At 37.5% G+C, this 21,127-nt stretch overlaps 1 long non-coding RNA gene across 1 annotated transcript; it reads left to right on the top strand.

Moving 5' to 3' along the window:
- The first annotated feature begins 2,853 nt into the window (after positions 1–2,853).
- On the top strand, positions 2,854–11,193 carry LOC310898384. Its single transcript, XR_014583265.1, has 3 exons — positions 2,854–2,966; positions 8,047–8,369; positions 9,722–11,193. It is a non-coding gene; the product is annotated as an uncharacterized lncRNA (long non-coding RNA).
- Positions 11,194–21,127: the final 9,934 nt, after the last annotated feature.

Here is a 21,127-nt window from a genome sequence, read left to right as displayed (position 1 = left end):
CTGGTTTTCCACTAATGCAATTCCACTGAGTTAAACTGATTTCTGACAAATGAAGGGAGAAGAAAATCAGTGTCAAGGTCCCACACTGCTCTCCACAGCTGGTAATTTATGGGGGAATGTGAGTACTGACATGAAATCTCCGGACACCATTAAGTTCTTTTGAAATCATGTTCTAAAAGTGAAATGGGACTTCCCATGAGTGACTGATGCGTGTAGTTTATGGAATTAAATCTGGTGATGGTGTTAAACTCTGTTCATGAGCAGAAGCTTTTGTTATTTGTTGATTGTCTTTTTAAGATGATTTTTGAAAATGACCTAAGAGCTTAAGCAGCAGTTGTTCCAAAAATAGAGTGAATACAACCTTTTGTTTTTGTAGGAAAGAGGCTAAACCTTTGAGTTCTTTCTATCCTATATCTGTGGGGAAAATGCTGTGAAAGGAGTCCCACAAGGCAAGAAAGAAACCACTAGGCAAGAGAACAGGTGCCTGTCAGCATATAGAAGGGAGAGCTGGAAGAATTAAGGAGATTTTCTGAAATAAGCTTACACTTATTAAAGGGAAATGATTGGAAAGTAATGAACTTTTAGGCAAAGTTTGAACCAACATATGTGCATATGTGGGTAGCCTGAAGATAATAAGACAGTGACATAATGAAGACTCACAAGTGACAATATACTTCCCTGAATATACATATAAAACCTTTGATTTAATTGATTCAGATAAAGAAAAGGTGTTTTGAGGAAGAGGAATGGCTAAAGCCCAACAATTTCTCCTCAGTCTTGAAGTGGTTTCTTTTCGCTTCCTTTTCCTTAATCAAGTTGAGGAGACTGAACATTTAATGCAATTGGATGGGTTCTGTCCTGGAATTGTTAAAAGGGTCAGCTAAATTTTTTTGAGATTAAAGCAAAGACTGTAACATGAGGAGTAAAATAGAAGCTGAGATCTCAACTGCTATTCATGACACTTCAATTTGAAAATGGCTAATGCCATCACACTGGTCATGATATAAATTACTTTAAAGTTTTTTGAAAAAATATCCTCTTCAGCTGTAATACATCCTAAAAATAAAAACAAATTTTAGGATTTAAGCATTTCTCAAACGTGCTAAAATTGTTTTGTATGTTCTTGCCTTGCTGGGTGCTTTCAGCCCTTCTAAATTTGATATATTTCAACTGTATTAAAAAAAACATGCTTTCTTTTTTATTTTTTTTTTCTTACTTCGAGATAAAGGAAAAAGAGGGAGAAAATCACACCTATTTTAAAAATGTTTGCTTAGCCTCTCCCCTTCTGAAATGTGAAAACTTTCTGAGCTCTGTAAGTAGCTAAAAGAAAGAAAATTTTACAAAAATATCATCAAATTCCTTCTTGCCTATTGAAAAGACTGATTTTCACAGTGAGGTTTCATTAGTACTTGAAAATCTTAAGTAGCTTTAAGATTCAGGCTAACCCAGGTTGTTAGAGTATTATGTTGGAGGCTAGTGATTCATTCCTATTTATCATACTCTTCTTATTCTTCCTTTTTTGTCAGCTTACATAGCATGGATATATATGCTAGTATGTAGGTTGTAAACATGAGGTATTAGAACAGACTTTATTTTTGATAAGTCTGATGAGGATGGAAGGTACAAAATACAAAAATATGAATCTGCCACTGCATGTTCATTCTGGGATCATAACTTACCCTTTATTCATTTTTTTTTTTATAAATTAAATGTTTCACTAATGATCATTTAGAAAAAATATAAATAAATTACTCTGAGAGAAGGGAGACTGTTATTATCATTTGTGGCACAGAAGGAGACCAATTGTAGACTTCACTGTGCTAAGTCCTGTGCAAAACCAAAGCAAAAAGATGTTACTTTTTCTGAAATTAAGAGTTAAGTGTAGGAGTCTATAAAATAAACTCAGTGTTACCAAGTGTTTGAACCCCACTAATTTTGAATGAGAAGACAGCAGTTTCAAGGTAGCTTTTGACAATCAGCCAAGAGCTCTCAAATTTTATTTTTGTTTTTCTTATGTCCTTCTTCAAGAAGCATTTAGAGTAAATTTGTTCTCTGGAGTCTGGTCATTTGTACTGTCTTTGTTACAATGGCTACAATGTGTCACACTGAAGGTAGGTATTGATGGGAATATAATAAGTTTTTTAAAAACTTATTTTTAAAAACTTTAAAAACTTTAAAAAACTGTCATAGACGTTAAAGAGGGAGAGCCTCGAGACAAATGAGATAAGGACAAAAAGTCACTGCAGAGACTTCATAGGAAAGGAAAAAGAATCCTAAAGTGTTCTGGATAGATTTGCCTTGCCGTAGAAATGGAGAGAAGTAGGTTAAGGATGAGTGTTTGAAGGGGCCTTTTTGCAGACACAGATGTAAGCAAATCAAACTCTATTAGAAGGAGATAGGGAGTGAAGTTACCCCTAACACAGGAAACTGGGAGGAAGCTTAGCTTAGCCCTTGGTGAAACACACACTCTCATCTCTGATTAAAAAACTCTTGGGTTCAGGTTGGAAAATGATTTATTAAAGTAGTAATTTAAAGATCATTGCCATCAGGGAAAGCTCATTTTGTGCCCCTTGCTTTAGGGCAGCAAAATGGTTGTATTACCAGTACACAGCCATTGAAGAATTTCTGACTCAGTATTCCTGAGGACCCGACATCTTTTGGTGTTTTCATTTTTGTTGCCTCTTTTATGAACCTATTGCCCTATAGACAGGAGGCAGAAGAAATTGTGTGAATTTGCCAAAAGGATGGAAATCTGGCTAGGATGTTACAGCAGGTGTGATATATTGCTCATAACTGCAGTATGTAACACCCACTTTGTAGCCAGGAGAAAATAATTACTCAAGCAATCAACATGGACAGAGCTGTAAATAGCCCATTCTGTCTCTTAGTAAAAGGAAGGGGGATGATAAGAAAAATTGGTGGGTGTTATGCTGAGAAAGGCCTATGCAAGGAAAGACAGGAGAGAGGTATGTTATGTTATTCAACTGTTAAATCAAAGATCTAGACAATTAAGCTTTAATAGTTTTGTTGTTCATTGAACTGCTTGTTGAAATGATGTTCCATGTTTATAGTTAAACTGTAAAATTCACTCCTGTAACCAAGGCTAGAGATGAAACGTTGTATCTCTTAATTTTGAAAAGATGCTTACAGCTTTATTGTCAAAAATAAAATCCTGTGTGGTGAGAGGAAGGTCTATTTTCAGAGAAGTCTGAGTTCTTCTTTCCCTTATGTGTCCTTGCATATGGTCAAGTTATTTCTGCTAACTTATTGGATGTGTGCGTTCCTCTGTGGTTGACTCTTTGCGCAGGTGCTTCTGTATGCAAAGAACATATAATATCAAGTATTCTGATTAAAGTCAAATGTCAGATTGGAAAGCTATGTGTGTGACATTGACTTGAAGCAGGGTATGTGGTTTCTGAATTGGTGGTTATTAGAGAGTGGTTTTTTTTTTATCTCAGTGCTGCTCAGTTTGATAGCTCACACTGACACTACCATGAACACTTCACTTCTCTGTAATTAGTGTTTCCTGCCTTCGAAGAGCACAAAGGGGTATGCGCTGACTGTGCTCCTCTAGCTCTTGTTGACCCAGTGCAGGTGGAAAATATGTAACTTAAATGTATTCTATGAAAGCAAGTGCTTACAAAGTCCTGAAGGTGTTGCTCCCATCAAGACACCACTTATGCTATGTGTTTTCGATGTGCACTTTGGCCCTAAAATCCAAGTGGAGACTAGTAGCTGAATTTCCTAATTTGAACATTCAGAGTTAAACCTCCCCTAAAGTAAAGGCAAAGGGGACATCCCAATGACCAAGGAATAGTTTAGAAAAGCGTGGGCTTGAATTTGTGTCAAGAGTCATGTCAGATCTGGAGAGGGGAGTTGGTGGGATGGATGAGAAAGATGCAGCATTAATATATCACTGTACTGCTTGTGATAGAGCCCCATTTCAAAGGCAGTAAGGAAAGCAATATATCATGAGCTGACTCTTGATTTTTTTCTGTGTCTCTTGTGTTATATTGCCTGACCCCCAAAACTGCTGATGTATGCTCTCCTGTGATGCTGCTTTCTTCCCCAGTTGCCCTGCTTTCCACTGGCAGTTTAAAAGTTGAGGAACAGTTCAGCTTTAATCAGAGTTTGAAATTTAAGCAAAGAGAGTTTGAGAGGCCTTTGTTAACAGTACTATGGTTTATTCACATTAAGTTTTTTTTTCTGAAGGTTGTTGGGGTACTGATGGTGACAAAAAAAAAAGTCATAAAAGCTGATTCGAATAGACTTGCATTTCAGTCTTAATGCTGCTGCTACAGGTTACAGTTTCCTACTCATCAAGTAAAGCTAAATATAACAATAAATACCGCTATTATTATCTAATTATTAATATATATATATATCTCCAACAGATTCAAATCCAAAGATGTAATCTTCGAGGGGGGCATTTAAATAAAGAGAATGTAATCATTGTAGTGACACCAAAAGGTAAAAAGAAAATACCAGAAATTAATGGGTAATTTCTAGCAGCAGGACCTGAAATGTTAATGAATACACCCTTGTATACTAGCCCTTGGAATTTTTGCCATCACCAAATTAAAGGTAGAAAAAGTGAGAGACAGAGACACAGGTCCTGTAACTTTATGCATCTAATATAACCCGGTCATCTAGCTTCTGTCTCTATAGTTCCTGGAGACAGAGCAGTGCTTGCAGTGAGCAATTCAATTTCTTTTAGTTGGCTTTCTGAAGACATTGACAGCTTGACTATAAGTTAGGTTTCGATGAATCTTACTTTAAGTGATGCTTTCAAGGACATGTAAATCTCCTATGGCCATCTGGGGAATTGAATGCAAATCTTTCTTATGCAACTCAGGAAAGCATATTATTTTTGATAACACTACCACAGATATTAAAAAGGACTAGCACCAACTTCTGAGAGCCACCGAGAGCTTTGATGGAAATGAGGTGGAGAGAAACAAAGTGTATGAGTGTCTTTACAGTTTACAGAGGCTCACAAATGCTAGCAGCTGAATACGGAGACTGAAGCTATGTCCACATGGTGAATCAATTTTCCAAAACTGGAAGTAAAAAAAAAAAAGCAATTTTTTTCATCTCAGTGGGGGAGAAGAGTTCCACCTCTGCCTTAAGGAAACATATTTAATCTGCTTTATTTTTACTCCAGGGACCAAAACAAAAATCTATTATTTAATTTCTTTAGTTCAGTTCCATCAATATAAAATATATTTTTTTAAAAAATTGCTACTCTTCTAAAATCATGGGCCTGTTTGATCAGAATTAATATTCCTTAGCTTCTACAATTCTGTTAGTGACAGCCTTGTCTCTGGTTTATCGTGGGACTTAAAATGCTGCAAACACTAAACTAAACTACTCATAATCAGTAGCTGTTATTTGACATAGTCATATCTCTGCTTGAAACCTTTGCTCTGTATAGTAATTAATCAAAGCTTTCAAAAGTCTAAGTAATTAAGAGCAAGACAGTTCTAATAGAAGAATTGTAAGCTGTCTGTAATACATCTAAATAAGGCAAGCCGTTAGTGTAGTTATTTCCTTGGCACAACATACAGCATCTGACCCTTTCCTTCTCCACCTTGTTTCTAAATTTCGTATGTGTCCACTTTTTAAATGTTTAGAGAGAAAACGAAATACCAAAGTGCTGAATTGCTGGAGGAAATGACTTTGTTGGAAAGATGAAATCTGAAAACTAACCACCTTGCCACTTGTGAGTGTAGAAAATAAAACCTGCTATTTGTGAACCTCTCAGGATAAGAAGTACTTCAGCAGGAATGGCTTTAGCAGGCTGCAGTGTTTCTTAAGAAGAGAGGAGAAATCTGTTCTGCTCTGATCATTTGTTTTTGCGCTGCAGTAGTGCATTCAGCTCAGTGGTCGATCATGCAGTAATAAACTTAATGCAAGTGAACTTCTGTGAAGCGTTCTTAAAAGCATGCAAATCCTGTCTGAGGATCAGCAACATGTAGCTGACATAGCTTCCTCTACCTGAAAGCACATCAGTCGTTAACCACTTGGTTATCTCTCTTGCTGTATTTGGGGACTGAAGTGAGGAAAAATGAGATATGGAAAAAGAAACCTAATTGAGTGAAAGCTAGTAATTAACCTTCATTGAATTTGGCAGGAAAGCTAGTTAATATGTATGCTTCAAGATGTTTCAATTTCAGTTCTTGATGGTATTTTTGTAATTGGTTTAAATTTCCTTGAGCGTGCTTTAGGTGATCTGCTATACCTTTGATCACTGTCACCTCCGATAAATACCCAGATCCAATTGGGTCTACTTTACCGCAGCACAGCACCTATGCACCTGACAACAAGCTCTGTGTTTAAAGGCATGATCCAAAGTTGTTAGTCACAGGTAGGATGTGTGATTTTCGTAGGATTCCCCTTATGGTCCTTGACAATCAGATTAGGTGACTGCTACAGGGATGCTGTCCAATTTACAGCACTGCACGTATTCCATGGCAGGGGGCTCTAGTCAAAGCCAGGTTAGATAGAGATGATTCAGCCCAGGGAAATGATGGTGGACTGGGTGGTATTTCATACCACTCTGAAACCTTATTATTTTTTATATTTCTTTAAATCTGAGTTCTCACAGCAAAGTTAAGCAAAAGAGATCATTCCGAATTGTTCTCAAGTCCAAATGGATTTGGAATCACTTTAAATCAGATCTGTATCTTTTCTGTACTGGAGTTAATGCAATAGTCTTCCCATAAGACCTTCATAAACTGATTTTTTTTTTTTTTGGATGCTTTAGTCCTGCTTCTGATTTTGATCTTTTCAACTTGCATAGCTACACATACTGAAAAGCTGTTCAGTTATATCTTTTGTTTCACTATCTTATCAACGCACTCATGCACGCAGATGGAAAATATTAAAAAAAAATCTGAAGTACAATGTTATATTCTATGCTATAATGTGATCATAGAGATAGGTTTTCAACGAACAGTACTGGACTATATTTTTAATGCCTTTGGCATTTATTTCCATTATGCTCTATGGTGCAATTCTGATTCAAAACTTCATCAGACATATTCAGGCTTCAAGATATTGCTGTGAAATGTTGGTCTCACTCTGAAATCCAAATGAATCCCACAGTTCTTATACTTGTTCTGTATTGGCAATAATAATTAGTAGTAAATATTACTGTGAATGCAGAAGTGTGGGAAACCACTAGATACATATCAGTGACAGCTTTATGCTCTCTAAAGTTCCAGAACATGACAATTGTCAGCTGTATATACAGAAATAATTGCAGAGAGATCAGCCTTGATGTGGGTAAAACTTGTATGTTTTTTGGTAGATGAAGATAAATTGCTACCATTTATGTAGCAGTTTTAAAATAAATCTCTTAAGGAGCATGTGACCAACCTGAAACAGGAATAGGATACATTACATCATGCTCTAGTTCAATATTTAATTACTGAATGTTGGAATAACCATGCTGCTTTTTTTTTTCCAATTTTCTTTAAAAATAAACCCAGTAATTATTTATTCATTTAAAATTAAGTGGTTTGGATGCAGAATTTGTTGCCTGGGGTTTACTGACGGGTGACATGTAGGGCCAGTTATACAATTCTTTTCCCAAACACTACTTGTTCTCCTTTTCCCCACTCTACACTCTCCCCAGCCCCCAGAGCAACCCATGACAGTCTCCATATGCGTGTTGCATGATCCAAAAGATATTAAGCAAAGTTGCTGCTTTTTTAACGATGAAAGTAAAAAAAAAAAAAAAAAAAAAAAAAAAAGTCCTAGGCTCTTGGGAAATAAATAAGCAGTGAATGTGGAAGCACAAAAAAAATGTGATATTATGGAATCTGTTCTCTTTCTAGCTAAACACTAAAAATAAAGCTTTGATAATAACTATGAATTCCACTTTCTCGGTACAAAGAGACTATTCTAATACCATTGCGGTTATCAGAGAAAAAATTAAAAACTTAAATTTAAAAAGCCAGACCAGAGACCAGTTCTTTTATTCATTAGTACAAGCTCATTAGGTACAGTTCACGTTTCTCTCTGTTTTCTCTACCTTTCCAGACAATCAGCAGTGACGCTCCAATGTCTGAAAGAGAGTATACCTACATGATTAATACTACTGCTGTGCAAACTCTTCACACAACCACACTAGTGATAATTCCTGGCGTCTACCTGCAGTCGCCAAAATATTTCTACTTTTCCCAAGGTAGCTGCAATGGAAGCAAAGGGATTTGCAAACAGCAGTGTGTGAGATGAGGAGGCTGTGCTGACAGCTACGGGTGAGGTTCTGCTCTCTGTGTGATCCGAAGGTGCTTATCTGTCAGGGTGGCCATGGATACTGTCAACTGCAAGGTGTGAAACTTCTACAGTCTATAGCTGCAGTGGTAAGTAGATCACAGCATGGAATAATGAGCAATGTGTTGCAAAAGAGGTGTGAAAGTGATCCTGGGAGAAAACTAGGGGGTTCAGAGTAGTACAGGTATATTCTCCAGTAGAGTTCAGTTAGAGAGGGAGCTAGCAGAGAGTTCAGCTAGTGGAGTTCAGCTCTTGAAGAGGGAGAGGTGATTTAAATGGGGAGCAATAATTATTATGGACCCTCTTCTCCATGTAAATTACATAGTCTGCAAGCACAAAGTGTTTGAGGTTATCAGTGAGCTCACAGTCAAGATTTCATTTCCATGCAATCTAATTCTGTGTTCCCTAGCTGGAAGAATATTACTTCCAACAATATTGGGATAACATTGGTAATCTTAATTCCACATTAATGAAGAAGTTTTGTTTGTGTTTTTCCCAAGTTGTTGTTTTTCGTAATGGAGAGAGAGGGTGTCTGCTCTGCATGATAAGGGTCAGTTAAACAGCAGTCATTGCCTGGCTACATGGCTGCTAAAGTTAAAGAATATCTCATCTCGTACAACACTTGTTAGAAGCAGATCATTTTCCTTTGTAAAGGTGGAGAAGGGAAGGAGTGGGAGGTTGGGAAAGAGGTAAAGTACTTGTCCAAGGCCACTCTGCAGAGCTAAAAAAATAAAACTTGAGGCTTTTGAGTTGCAACTCAACAGGCTATTTACTGGCAAAACAGCTATTTTGTGATTGCAGAGTATTATCTTCTACTGGTCTTATTCAATTACTTATGGCAGAGTGTAATCAAAATTTCCACTTTGAAATGTTTGCAGCCTTATTTGACTGCTGGAAGAGACTGAACTTTCAGGAATAGGATAGAGTTCAGTTTGCCTAGATTTAGCCACATATATAGCCAGAAAAATAAATGGAGAAAGTATTATGTCATGGGTACAATAATAATAAGTGCAAGAAAGAAGGCATAGTCCCTTTGATATACACACTGGGCTGAGTATCTCCCCAGCAACAACCACTCTTGCAATACTCCTGAGTGCTTTCCCTGTCCTCAGACTGTTCCCTGTCCTCAGACTGCTTTTTTTTTTTTTCCTCCTCTCTCCAGTATTTAAATTGCATTGTAGGTTTTAAAATAAAACATTGGTAGCAAATAATTCTCAGAATGTCTGTAAGTCCAAAGCCTACCTTTGGCAGTGTGTCTGACAGATATAATGATTTAAATTTTAAGATTTAATGATTAAAAGCATGCTCCCTTGACACATAGGTCACTGTCCTGGTTAGTCATCTTGAAATCTTGATGTGCAATCTGCACTATGCTACCTATATACCAGTCCCTCTCTTTTTTTTTTTTAAAGAGTCTTGTTTCAATATTATTTCTTCATAGAAGCACTGGACATCATATACCAGATGAATACTGAGCCACCATAATTTGGAGCACGACCAGTGTCATTATTATATCCTGAAGTGTGAAAGGGAGAAGAAAAAGTAGATCCTCTGTGTAAACTCATTGAAATAAAGCTTTTGGTTAGGAGCATGTTAGGATGACGCGTAGGAACTAGCTTTTTCCAAATCAAGTTGTCAAGGCTGAGCAAGCGGGGACTACATGGTGCTGTCGCTTAACCTGATATAACATGACTGCAGTACTGACAAATTCACTGTTGTATGGACTTTCTCTTGGTTTTGGCTGCTTAGTTTTCACTGTACAGCCTACTCATTTGTACAAAGGCATTTTGCTTCAGGCATAAATCTGAAGCTTTGTGACTCTGTTCAGATCTTGTAGTAACACTGGTTGTTCTTTAAAAGATCATCTGGATTATTTAGGATCATTTGAGGAAAAAGTTCTGTCACTTCCAGAAGACATGGCTCACAGGAAATCAATTCAGGCAGTCATTTAGATCTTCGCATGTTTACGGAAGACAACTAAACTGAGATGCTCCTAAACTTTCTGTGGCAGAACTGTTGCTTCTCTCAGTGCTGTTTGCCAGGTGTCAGATATCAGATATTTTTTTAACATTTGTTCACAGACCATGAGAGAGGTTTTACATTGTTTCTTGATGCTGTGATGTGGTTAGTTGATTCCTGAGATATAAAATGTTATGCATTAGTTTGTTCTCTTTTAGTAAATGTTGGTGTATCAGTTCACGTGATAACATAGCTGAATGTAAATCACTAATCCGTTGTTGATCATCTAGTTCAAATAATCTGAACTTCATCTCTTTTTGTCATGAGAGTTAGTGTCTTGGAATTTTAAATACTAAGTGGTATAGTTTAAAAAATTGAGCACATCAGTTGCCACTAAAATAACCTGACTTCATATGTTAAAGCTTGGAAAAAAAAAAAAAGAAAAGAAGTAAGACTAATATTAAAGAAATTGAGTAAGGTAATCAATATTCCTCTTGAATTCTTTGAAATTTTAAATAAAGAAAACTTAAGAGTTTGGGTGTCATTTCCTCCTCCATCTCAACACACACGGAGCATTTTAAGATTTTTTTAATCTGTTGTAACAGCAAAGAAAAAAGTCTCTTGTGTTCAGTCAGTTTTTGAGCCTACAGTCCTTTCTCACTGCAACACAGCTTATAGCTTGCACTCAAATAATCTTTTTTTTTTTTTCTCCTCCCTTCTCCTTTTTCTTGCTCCAAAGTGTAAATTGTTTCCTGCCACTCTATAGAATTTTTCTCCCTTAATGATATGGAAGGAGATAACTACTCACAGTGCTGACAGAGGTAAGAGTACCAGAACAAGTAATGCTTCAGACACAGGATGATATACTGCTACTGGGAGTAAACTCAACAAAGATTCATATCCCAAAACACTAGTTAGTCTATCAGCACTTCTGCCATTATCTCTTAGACCACAAATCTGAGAGAAAGTTTCAAGGTCAGTTGTAACTATATTGAAAATCTGCAGATCTAAGAAAAGTCCAGTGAATTAGCAACCTCTTCCTTCTTGAATTGTATTTCTAAAGTGAGGACTTGGATGTCTCTATTTGACTGGATGGGTGTAATAGGATAAGGGTAAATATAAAAGCCTGTGCACATAAAAGATATGCTTGGGGAGGGGAAGAAGTAGCATTTGACAGAAGCATTGGGTATTTTAGCCCACAGAAAGTATGAGGTCAGAAAGAGTTTTATGATAAGGTTTAGGTAATTACCTGTGTAAATAAACTTCCGCTAATACCATCGATGGCAGTATGCTAACTTGTCCATCATAACAACGAGGTGAATTGGATGTTTTAAAACTGTCTTTAATTGTTTCAATGCCTCTTTAAAAACAAAAATAACAAAAGCCTAAAGTGCAAGTTAAAGTTGCAGCTTGTGAGCCACTGACCTCTAAAGGATATTTAGGGTTTTTTGGTTCCTGTAAGGATTAATCTGATTTTTTAACAGGAAAAACTGTGTTCTATAGTGTTCAGTTTTGGTACATTAATACATTTTTTTCACTGACTGATGTGGAAAAAAATATCATTCTAATCCTCAGAGGAAGTCTTTTCCACCTTTCCCCTTCAGTTTATGGCATTGGGCATATTACAAACATAAGTATACGCTGCCAAAACAGAGGAAGGACAGATAGCATAGTAGAGATGAACTTAAACACAAAAAGCTAAGGAAGAGCTCATATGCATTTTTAGGAGGGAAAAAATTAAAAAAAGTGGAAGCTAGTCTTGATTATTCAGGACTGATCATAAGAGTGAATATAGAAAAGTCCAAGACAAAATGAGAGATATCATTGGGTCTTTGGGAATGCTTCCAAGATGATCTTCAGTTTATTACTAGGAAAAGAAAATAAAGTGAAGGTGCTGGTCCACAACATGAAGAAGAGTAAATGTTTTCTACAGATAGGAGACAGGGGAGGAAGGAGAAAGGCTTAAAGTTATAACACTTTTTGCATTAGCTATTCTGGGAAGGAAAACTGTACTTAGATCCATTAATATCTGTCACAGACAGTAAGTTCTCTTCCTGCGAGAAGGACATGAAGCAAAAAGTGAAACACATATTTGGATCTGCTGGGGTTGATGAACTTAGGCTGCTGAATAACTGTATGTTTCATTGTCAGATATTATTTTCTCTTTTAAAGAAGGTATCAGGAAGAAAAAGAAACAATATTTCATATAAAAAATTTCCAAAACCAAGTATGATTCAGGTCACTACCAGAATTGGTGCCAGCCACCACCATTCTTTCTAATAGTACCATTCTCCTCTACTCATATTTGTACCTGGGGGAAATAATAATAATAAAACACCTTGTGAATCCCTGATGAGTATAAAATTATGATTGAGGAGTGCAAAAGATCTGCTTTGGAGAGTATTTAAAATGAGTCACAGACAGAAAAGTAAGCATGAATCAAAGGAGGCTCTTCAGGGACATATCCTAATGTGGTGCTATTAAATATTTTCATTAAGATCCAGATGATGGAATAGAAACTTTACTTATTGAATTTCAGGCTGCACCAAGCTGGGAGAAACTGCAAGTACATGGGAGGACAGGGTTAGAATTCAGAATGATCTTGACAAATTGGAAATATGGCCTCAAAACTGGGTTGAGATTCATCAGGGATAAGTTCAAAATTCTATACTTAGATAGAAATAATCAACTGTAATGTAGACCAACTGAGGACAAAAACAGGAAGAGTGATAAGGAGTCTAGAAATGTTGCCTCTGAGGAAAAATAGAGGAATTTGGGTTATCTCTTTTAGAAAAGAAGAGACAGCATACAATAAAAGTGCTATTACAAAAAAGACAAGGAAAAAAGGGAAGGGACTGGAGGGGAGAAGTAAAAGCTTAAACTTCTCCAGCAAAGAACTGGGTTAGACACTGGAAGTCGCAAGTCAGGATATAACAGTTTATTTTCTGAGCTTGTGTTGTACCTAACTTTTAAGTATTGATTAGAGAATTATGGTATGTGATACAAGTAAGCCAAGTCATATGGAAGCTAATGGCAAATGCAAGGTCACAGCAACTTTGTTGGCCAACTATTCATTGTGAGCTTGCTCTTGGACAATCTTGCAAAGTTAAGGCTTTCACTGCATAGTGTAGACCTGTCTAAAATGAACTACTCACTGGTATCAAACTTTGAGTCTTTCAGGAAAACAGAACATCTTTTGCTGTATTTGCTATCCTTTATTTTCCTGGAATCTATTAGCATGAGGTTGGAACAAATATATTTTTTTTTTCTACACATGAAATCAGGAACAGTAAAGCTATTGTAGGAGTATTGTAGGAGTTATCTGTTCTCTTCTGTTGTCTGCTTGAAAGAAGAAATATTTGTATCCATCAATGAATTTGAAACTGAAGTGTACATGCTTATAGAAAGCTTTAACCTTCATCTTAACTTTTTGAGTAGCTTTTTACATTAACATTCTGTAGCTCTCTCATAGCCTAATATTGCTATCTGAATTTAAGACTGAAAGTACATCTAACTTCAGCAATTGCTTGTCACTCACCTGTTGAAATCTGCATTTATATTGCTAATTACAGTGAGCAATTTCTTTTCCCTAGCACTATGCCCACTAGACTACCTGCCATTTACCTGAATTTTCAGAAACCATTTTCCATAATAGGTCAAGAGAACTCCAGAATAATATCCACGCTGCTAATGCAAAAAGTATTTTCTTCTTTAAAAGCACAATAGTTTCAGCACTTTCTCCTTTGTATTTGTTCATGCTCCCTGGAGCTTAGTTTTAAATGAAACAGAAGCGTGTTGGATGAATGCCTTCCTTCTCATGACCTGAAATTGGCTTTAAACAGCCATTTAGGAGCAATTCTTGCTCATCCTTACGAAACTTTAAAGACTGTATGTGATTATGTGGTTGTGTAGCTTCTCAGACTAATCATTTATACCATGTCTTATCCCTTTCCAAAGTGGCTCTTTGAACGCAAAATCTTAAACAGCGCTCGTGATGCTATGTTTTCTTAAAGATAATCTGTCAGGTATCTTACAACTGTGATGAAAACAGTATGTTGTCTTTGAAATTAAATAAATGTTGTCCCTGTTCATGGGATGCTGCTAGGGGAATGTTAAATAGACTTTTAAGCCTTGGTATCGTAAGGGGTGCGTTAAAGCTACCTTGCTGTGTGAACTATATTATAGGAATATTTTGGCAAGGAATACCTAAACATAGCATTAAGTTAGGGTAATTATAAATCCAAAAAAAAAAAAAAACCAAAAAACAAATAACAAACAAAAAATCCACAAACTACTAAGATTTTATTTTATTTTACTTTTAAGTAGTCAAAGAACAACTAGAAAAACTAGGAATGGAGTGGGTTGTCTGTATATTCAATGGGGAAGGATATTGGAACAGTCACAGGATGACTGATCTCAACTTGATTTGGGATTTCAAATACAGGGTCTGAATTATCATCCAGAAGATTACTTCTCTTACAAATATTCCCATTGTGGCACTCAGTATAAGGGTGGATATATATATATATATATTTATTTATTTATTTCCTGTTTTTAACTTTAACACTGCAATTGACAATATACAAGAGCCACATATCTCTTCAAAGAGACTGTTATATTTAGCATTTACATGAAATGGGAGAATCTTGTTCCTAATTTGAATTATTTTAGATGAGTTTTGAATGACTGTAGCAATGCTTGTGAAGGTATGGGAGTGCTGTTGTCTGCAGGGCTGAGGCTGCAGCCTTACAGTGCTCTGACAATCGTTGGAAGCAGTAGAGTGATCTGAGAATTGTGCGTAGAGCTGGACATCATTTAGTTCAATTTGCAAAATCTGGTGTTTTCTCCCTGCACATAAATATCAGAGGCTAGAAAAACAATCATTTTAATTTTCTTTCCTTGTAACTCCAAGTAGTGCATTTTGATAGCAGCTAACATATGGAAAGCTGAAAAAAAAAAAAAAGCTCTTTGAAATGTAAGTCATGCTTGTCAGAAATAGAAACCATGTAATGATCTGACAATAACTAAAACAGTTTGCGTGGCCCCTTAACTATATTATTTGTTTTGATTTGACTGCAGTAGAAAGCACCCATGCACGTACTCTGCCTCGCTTGTCAGTTATTTAAAATCACAAGCCCTAAATCAATGCCATCAGATCCTTCTTTCTGCTAAATAACAGCACAATCAAATACTACCACCTGCAGACCCTGGTCTGCATCTCTGTCTACCTTCTTACAGAAGCCAGTGAACAACAGTATACAGAGTTAACTAAAGGTCTAAAGAATCTCTTCTATACAGTTGTGAGTTTAATTTGCACTTGCTTAGTCCTGCCTTTAGTTGGCACTCTCAGGTAGTCTGTGTTCTGCGATCATAAAAAATTAGGTTGGGAGGAGTTTTTGGAGATCTGCAGTCCAACCTCCTCAAAGGAGGACTAACTTCAAAGTCAGAGACTTTAACCATCTGAGTCTTCGCAATTCCCAAATATAAAGATTCAAGCCACTCCTTTAGAACACTATTCTTAACAAGTCCATGGTGAACCCCCTCCCTCCCTTTACAAAAAGCAAAGCTAAGCAGGGTGAAACAAGCCCTGTTTCCTCACCATTCTGCGTACAGCCCTCCAGTTTCTTAATCAGTGTTGTACTGGGGTGGGGGCACAAAACTGCACGTTAATGCAGGTATGGTCTCACAAACGCTGGGAAGAAGACATCATTTCCCCATGATTGACTGGTTGTACTCTTTCAAATGCAGTCAACTATGCAGTTTAACAACACTGTTGTTAACACACACGATAACTTACATTCAAAATCTCCACCATGATACCCATGTCCTTTTGGACTCTCTGGCTAGCTAGCGCACAGCCTGTGCTATTTGCTTTGTCCAAAGCTTACATCATCTGTCTTTTGTCTGTGTTGCTATTCCTGTCAATGTATTTCTTGGATTTGTTAACCTGCCATCTAGCTAATCATCTCTTCCCTAATTTTGATTCAACTCAGAACTTGATGAGAGTTCCTACAATCACTAGGAACATGAGATGAAGCTTCTTCCCTGATCCTCCATCCCTGGGAGAGATGGGAAAGATCTTGAGTGAAAGAATCTAACAAATTTCAATACCCGCAATGCCAACTGGAAGGCATATGCTGGGGATTTGGGGTGCAAGTAGAACAAGTTTTGCATTTAAACATCATATGAGTACCAGACTGTTAATGATTGCCACATCAAGGGAAAGGTAGCATTCAAATATATTCCACAGATAACTATGCAGTTGAAAAACTGTCCAGAGGTGATGCCAGTGGAAAAGATAAAAAGAACAGCTGTAAAGGAAAAGGAACTAATTTGGAATGGAAGCTGTACTCAAAATCACCATGTCCCAGTAAGGCTGATCGTGATTCTTTCTGCTTCAGATCTGAGGTTCTACATCTGAGCTACAGCAGAAGCTGCATTCACCACGGAGAGAGGAAACATATGTAGAAAAAGCAAATATGTTTAATGAGATATATATTTGGAACGAATTTCTCTGTGAAGCTGGGAAGGAAATAGCTTTGCCTGATAGCTCCTCCCGAAGGGATTGTGGCTCAGAGCAGTATCATACTTGCCTTCATCTTTATAGTGAAGCAATCCTGGAAGCAGATAAAGTGGGCTGAATGAACACATAGAAAAAAGGTGTAAGTTTGCCAGTGAAAAACGGCACTCATTCAAAGCCAGAGAGAGTTGTTTCAGTGGGGTTCCTTTGCTTTATTTTGTTAAACTTCAGTCTGATTGCAGCTCAAGCTCAACAGCATTTTAAAAGCTATGACAGCACAAAAACAACCATCCTATTGTCCACCCTATGTCATCTTATTTTGGTACAATACAAATGTGTATGTGCTGTTGTATGCTCAGTGCTGTTGTATGCAGTATGTGGATTTAGTTTAGTGCTCAGCCTTCCTTTACAATTCCCAAACTAAAGATGTTAAAGAAAACCATCAAAAAAAGAAGTAAAAAAAGCAACAACACCTTTTCACTTGCTCTGTGAATCCACATGGATTCATGTGCTTATGATGGTATATTTTGATTTCTCTAGGAAAACATCTCCCTCTTGGATTGATCAGGCAGTGGCAATAAGGCATAGATTTTATTTTTAGATACAAAGCAAGGGGCTCACAGACACCTTGTTTAATGAGTTTCTGTTATATACTGCAACAGGGGCAAAACCTCAAGTGCAGAACTGTAAATAAAGAGCTCTCCCAGCTGAGGAAGTAACATTGCCACTGCAGTCCTCATGTAGGTTAATTCCTTAACCCAAATCACTGAGGCGTCTTCAAAAGTGACATATCCTCAGCAGGGCAGGCTTTAGAAAGGTGCTTAAGTATTGGAAGCTGCAAGTAACTCCCTCTTCTCTTTCCAGCATGCTAAAGCAGGTTTTCTAATGGTTGTAGATATCACTAGCCATCACCTTCCTCCCCTTTGCTACCTCCAGGACCCAGAACATAGGTTACATCCACATGGTGGATTGAACTCAGACCCTAACACACTAATGAGCTTCTTGTGAAGAAATTCAGAGCATGATTTAGGAGTCAGGACACTGCTGAGGTCATTCCCAACAGTCTACAATCAGCTTTTTTTTTTTTTTTTTTTTTCTCAGACCCTGGAGCTGCATATTCTTTCCCCTGTAGTTAGCTTTGGAGGCTGTGTTAGCAGAAATACTGAATCTAGTATGTAGCTATAACCAACACCTCTTTGACTAGGTGGTTCAGGGGTAAGGTCACTAGAAGTCCATAATTATTACTTATAGTCTGAATCCTGGTCAATAAGACTACCTCAATAGGTTTCAGCAAATTTCAGCTTGCTGTACATTTGGCAGCTCAGCCTCTTAAAACATTGGTACATCAGATGGATGATTGTGAAGTCTAAGAAATATGATAGTACCTGGTTGTTTGAAGTCACAGAGTAATGAAGAGACTTCTGAAAGAAACAGAAGGTCAGAAAACGCTCACAGGAATCTGGTGTTTTATACATGCAAAACTGTTGGCATAACAAAATTAATTTCTCTGGGCAAAAATGTAAGGAAAGAAAAAGAGCAACTTAAAGAAGTGAAGGATGTTTTGAATCAATAAAGCTGCTTTTTTTTTTTTTAAGGCAATGAGGCCATTAAAACTGACGATTTAAAAAACGTATTTAAAAAAATACACACAATAGAGAGGTTTTTAAGACAGTCCATACTGCTATGGGTATAAGAATTCTGAAATGTATTTCTGTTTAAAGACTGACTTTGCAAGGCTAAAATCCAGCAATTTTTCAAAAAATGATGCATTTCATTTAGTTGGGCTTTGGAAATTACACAGGCAATGGTCAACAAAAAGTTACATGAATGGTTACCTGAAGAAACTTAATCTCTTCTCCTGCACATGCCTTGTAATGGAAACTTAACTGACATTTCCTGGTGATCCCTGGTTATACGAATATTTCTTACTTTTTATGGAATAAGAAAGAGCTGCATTTTCAGTAGGGAGCAGAAGACTATATATGAATCCTGTATAATGTTCTCCTCTATTTGACTAAACCTGAAATTCCATAGGTACTAAATCAAAGGAAGAAAATAAAGACTGTGCATTCCTGGCTGTTTGAATCCATGATCGCTGGGATATCTCATATCAAATTCAGCAGCACACTGTTAATCAGGGTCAGAGATTTTTTTTTTTCTTATTATTTTTTTTTACGGATTAAGGCTTATCTCAGAGAAGACATATTTCCTTGATTGTTTTTTATTCATATCTGATAGGGATTGAGATGCCTCGTGACCAGATAAGTGCCTGAGGCAATTTGAATGGATACTGTGACTTCAGCAATGGAGTTCAACTTTTGCTGCACTTACTTATTGTATGGGATATTCTGTGAGAAACACTGTAGCTGTAAGGATTGGACATTGCCAATGGGCACATTATCTTGATTTAGAGTCGCAGAATGGTTTCAGTTGGAAGAGACCTTAAAAATCTTCTAGTTGCAACACCCCTGCCATGGGCAGGGTCCCCTGACCCGGCCCAGGCTACCCCCAGCCCCATCCAGCCTGGCCTTGGGCACTGCCAGGGATGGGGCAGCCTCAGCTTCTATGGGCAACCTATGCCAGTGCCTCACGACCTTCTCAGTAAAGAATTTCTTCCTCATATTTAATCTAAATCTACCCTTTTTTAGTTTAAAGCCATTACCCCTTTCCTGCAGCCCCCTTTACATACAAGCAGGCCGCTGTAAGGTCTCCCTGGAGCCTTCTCTTCTCCAGGCTGAACAACCCCAACTGCCTCAGCCTGTCTTCATAGGAGAGGAGTTCCAGCCCTCTGATCATCCTCGTGGCCCTCCTATGGATTCACTCTAATATGTCTGTGTCTTTCATGATGAGAGACCTGGTGCTAAACACAGTGCTTCAGGTGGGGTTGTTGTCTGTTTCGATCTTCTCTGTCTGAAATACGTCAAAGTCACTTTGAGGGCAAGAAACATTCACAGTTTTCCAGGTGCTCTTCTCTCTACTTGGACTTTAAGGAAGGTCTCTATTAAAAGATGGGGTTGGTAATTGTATAAGAAGCATATCATTCAAACCTTACAGCTTATTGGCAGTAGCATAGCAATGTACGGTAGTATATTTTAACGGCTACCTTAGAAAATGGAAAACCTTAGAGAGTCTCCCCACTCTGAGAAACTGGACAAGTCTAGCGGAGAGGATTTGGGGTTGGAGCACAGGACATACATGGGATGATGATACTGTATAGGATGGGTTGAGAGAGCTGGGAGAAGGGAAGGTGCAAAGGGAATTATAGCAGCCTTCCACTACCTATGGGGGATACAAAGAAGACAGCAGCAGACTCTTATGAATGTTGCACAATAAAAAGTCAAGAGACAAAGGCCCCAGGTTTCAGCAATTGAAGCTGTAATCTGATATTAGGAATTCCTTATTCCCCCCTAGCAGTGTTTACAAATAGAGGTAGAGGTGCAGCAAGGTGATGGAACCTTGGTCCCTTGTGGTTTTTCCAATCTCAGCTGAACTATTTCCCAGGGAACCTGATTTATTCTTGAGGTTTCTCCTGCTCTGAGCAAGAGTTTGTGGAACAAACCTCTGGAGGTCCCTTACAAAAAAAAAACTGTTGCCTTATTCTGTGCTTCTAATAGTACGTAATCATTCTTGGGGAAAACGAGACCCCCTCTGCAATAAACACTGGAGAAGCAGTGATTGCAATGCTTTTTAATTACGAGCATGAGCTCAAAGGGGTTATGTCAGCTCAGTTCAGAGCAGCTATATATGGCATAGTACGAAAGTCAAGAAAACCAAAGTTGCAGGGATCTATAAATACTTCAGAGATCTCAAAGGGCTGTCCAAATTGTGTATATCTTCTGTTAATAAACCAGGCATTTCTAATTAGTGTAAGTGACTGCAAAACTCAAACCAAAGAGCACAAATTAGAGAGAGCATAGCCTAATTTAATGACTCTAGAAGTTATTACCTGTCTACATGAAGTCTGACATAAGGCAAGTATTGACTGAATTATGTGGATTGGATGAGAATTCTAGTGGTTTTATTCCAAGAGGAAGCAGGGAGGGGGTGAGGGGTGGAAGAGAGGGGAAGTTTTGGCTTCTGATAGAGAAGCTCATTTACCCCAGATATGAAATCCATATGCTTGTTAACTAGGAACTGGCTACATCCCAACATGAAAAATGAAGTTTACATTGTGTGTGCGAACCAGCAATTTGCATTGATTTGCACATGATTTGTGTCTAATTTGCTAATCGTTAAACTCCATGTGATATGTAAATAGGTAGGAAGTTAAAACTGAGGTTTAAAATTCATTCACTTTGACAATTTAATCTTGTTGGCAAGAACTGCCTTCTCTCACACAATCTGACTCCGCTGAAGTTCACCCTATGC

Source organism: Anser anser (assembly GCF_964211835.1).
Source record: "Anser anser genome assembly, chromosome: 4".
Classification (NCBI taxonomy): Eukaryota; Metazoa; Chordata; class Aves; order Anseriformes; family Anatidae; genus Anser; species Anser anser.
This window is presented reverse-complemented; position numbering and strand designations above follow the sequence as displayed.